This window comes from Triticum aestivum, chromosome 7B (assembly GCF_018294505.1).
Source record: "Triticum aestivum cultivar Chinese Spring chromosome 7B, IWGSC CS RefSeq v2.1, whole genome shotgun sequence".
Classification (NCBI taxonomy): Eukaryota; Viridiplantae; Streptophyta; class Magnoliopsida; order Poales; family Poaceae; genus Triticum; species Triticum aestivum.
This window is the reverse complement of record NC_057813.1, coordinates 76498577-76502268: the sequence shown is the minus strand read 5'-3', so window position 1 is coordinate 76502268 and position 3692 is coordinate 76498577.

The window sequence follows — 3692 nt, the reverse complement described above, 5'->3', positions numbered from 1 at the left end:
CAGCTGTTGCAGTCATGCCTAACCAAATATACACAACAAAGTTTGAAGGCTTGAGAAGGACAAACTTACATTACTGGTGAAGACAGGCTCTATAAAGCCCTTGTCCATGCTGATGGGGGGGGGGCAATTCAAGAAGTTTAGCACAGAATGTTCTTCATAAGCACTGCCTTTATTCTACATTTTGTTAAGAGTAAATATAGATGTGATAATATACGAAAAAATGGAGAATATTTAACATAAGATGAAGAGTGATGCTACATAACCAAGTAGCTATAAATGTATGTGCAGCGATACAGGCAAAAGGCACAGCCAAGAGAAATGCACAGCTAAACTTCTTCAGTACCAACCTTATGGTAAGAGTAAATATAGATCTGATGTGTAGAAAATGGAGGGCAAAGGAAAATAAGCTGCAGAGTGATGGTACATGAACAACTACCTGTCAATATAAGTACACTGATAAAGGACAACATGTACTTACAAGAACAATGCAGAGCTAAAAAAATTCATTGGCATTGGATATATTCTACACTAATGTAACCATTCATACAGATCAGATAATTTGGAGCGAACAATTGATAAGCAAGCTATCATGCATACTGCTATCACATAATGAACCAGGTATGTATGCAAGTACAGTGATACAGGACAACAGGTACTAACAAGAGCAAAGTAGCGGGCAGCATATTTGCGATATCCTGTCATTGTTTTCAAACCGGAATTGTTCTTCGAGCTGATTTCCTGCAAAAAAGATCCGTAAGGCACATGCAGAAAAGTAGAAGTTCAAATTGTCATGTGATTTCATAGACATTACCTCATCCTTGGAACGAGACCAGTGCATAACAAGGTTTTTCCATTCAATGTCTTCTAAATTTAGCATAGGAGACTTCACCGGAAATTTGTTTATAGACTTGCCATCAAAGTGTGATTTCCTCAGGTAACACCGATACTGCTGCAATGCTTCCTTCAAAAGAACAAGCAAGCTTTGCTCGTCATGACTATCCAGATTGACCCTCACCTAGTTACAACAATGTAATGTAAATCATTGATGTGTTCGATCAGCAGAAAACAAGAAAATAATAACCATGAATAATAGCACTTACACGTAAGTTGGACAGGAAGATGTGAAAATGGTGTTTGTCTTCAATATAATCTTCCCATGATGGGAATATATGCACGTAGTCCCTAACAACATTGAAAGCATTGTCTTTTAAACTGGGAATAAATGGAATGGGGTTCCAATCTGCACGAATTGGCCTTCTCTGCAGTTGGGATAGGGCTTCGGCCGGTGGACTTGCTGTACTTTTTGCTGGAGTGGGATTTTTCTGTGGTACGGCTGGTGCTATGGCAAATGAAATCGGTATACCTTTTGCTGGAGTGCAGGTCCTGTGTGGTGGGGCTAGTGGTGTGGCCAGTGAAGTATGGGTACAGTCTGCTGGAGTCGGTCCTATGTTTTGTGTCACTGGTTGTACAGCCAATATAAGTGGGGCGTTGTCTGATTTCTCCGGCACCACCACGTTTTTCAAGGACTTTGCTGCTGTTCCTTCAGGTTCGGCAATCACCCTCTTCCTTTTTGATGTCTGATGCACAAGAACAACATTTGAGTGGAAAAACATGGTATGACGACAGATGGAATATGTATTGATAATGGATGGGCATAGCATCTCAAGTTATATGATGAGTAAACTAAGCAGATGGTGGTGCAACAAAGTAGAAGAAATGCAAGACAACATATGCAAGATACGTGCAATCAATAAAACCTTGCCAAATTAGAACAGGCACCTTGATGGGTGAACAGGACAGGCCATCTGCCTTTGACTCCTCGAGGTTAGAATAGTCATTAGAATGATATTCTGAACAAGAATCAACAGGTGGGGAGCGTACGAGTTTCATTGCTTCCAAAATGGCACTCAATGCCTTGGTGCCAATTTTGTAAGTCATTGCAGTGTCCCACAATATTCTTCTGATGCGTGGATTCTGATATTCACTGTAATTGCGTATAATATCTGAGAACCATGAAAACATAAATAGTTGTGAGATTATCTTTGTAATGCAGGTGATATTCTAATATAGGGGCGCCCCTGTAAACACTTATGTGCTATCACTGGATTCTGATGAGAGAGCTCATGTGTGCTGTAATATCGTGCATGCATTTATATAATCTGGCACAAGTACACAAAAAATAGGCTCCAGAAGTAAGGATAGCTGGGAGATGATAGGTTCATAATATACTGTATAGGTAGTTTATTGCCAAACCATGATAACAAGAGCACACAGCAACTAGGCAGATCATAGTGTACATAATAGGGGTACACCATAACCATGATATATAAACCGGGAAAGTGGAACTGGCTTGAAAATACGGTGTTGTATTGCCGCTAGTAATTGAAAGCCTACCGACCGCGTATAGGCCAGCACTATCGAACATGGCAAAGAAGAGCAAGCAGATTTTGGATAATAAAATGTTGGTTGCGCAGTGCCCACACATGATGAACTAGAGCGCATTAAGAATGCAACTCCCAGCTGTCTCTCGACCATTTCAGGCGGTTGGATGAAGATCCTACGTCTCCTAACCCTTCTTCTTCCTAGTCTGTGATTCTTCCCATACAGAACACCGCACGGGCCGCCGGCCGGACCACCGGCCCCCACTGCCTGTGTTCCTCCGCCACCCCCACACCCCACCCGCGTCAAGTTTTCTTCGTTCGGCGAGGCCCCGCAACCACCCGAGCCCCTTGGATCGTACCGGCAAACTCTGGTGAGCTCTGAAAAATCGACTGACCCAATTTTGAAATTTAGTCTATTGTGATTTAACTAGTGTGGACTATAAAAGGGGAAAACCATAAGCATTGGGAGTATAGTGTTGAGTGTGCCATGGCGGATCTGAAGGTGCAAACCGGACAAAGGCGACTTCGCAACCAAGACAAGAAATCAGAGTAAAGTAGTGGCGATCTATTTTCTTGCTGCGATAAATAAGTTGAGCAGATACGAAAGAGTACCGCCTCTGGTGCGGTGCCGTGTACGCATCTGGTGAGAATTTGACGGTGCTGCGGTAGCGATGGCTATCGGCGGCGTGGAAGCAGATCTAGGAGAGTAGACGGTGGCGGCGGGGCGCGGTGGACGAGACGGTCGTAGGAGCAGCGCCGGCAAGGTGGACGAAGGCGTGGATGATAGAGGTCGATCTCTTGTAATGGACGGCGGCGTCGGGGTATCAGCTCCGGCATGGTGGAGGAGGACAGCGGTGGATGGGGTGGCGGACGGCGGCGGACGGAGGAGGGTGGGGTGGAGAGGGTGTTTTGGCGCCCACGGAGTACGAATGGGGAAAAGGGAGGTAGATAGGAAGGGGGGGAACCATGTAGTCAGGGTGCGCTTGTCTCAAATGCGAGGAAATTTACAAACTTAGCCCCTGTTTCAAATTTCTACTACATCACAGCAACATTAGTCGGTTGGGGATAGGACGGTAATCTCGCATACACCGAATATTTGCCGACGAGAGTTTGTTTTTGGCTCCCACCGTGTATGAATATGAATTGGGGAGGGAGTCGATTTCGGCCGAGGGCACACTGTGTTTTGGTGCCCACCGTGTATGAATCCAGGTGAGAGGCGGTTATGTCACGTTTGGGTGAAATTACAAACCTACCCCTATCAAAACCTATAGAAATCCAGCAGATAGGCTTTGCACGGCAGGGATAGGCAAT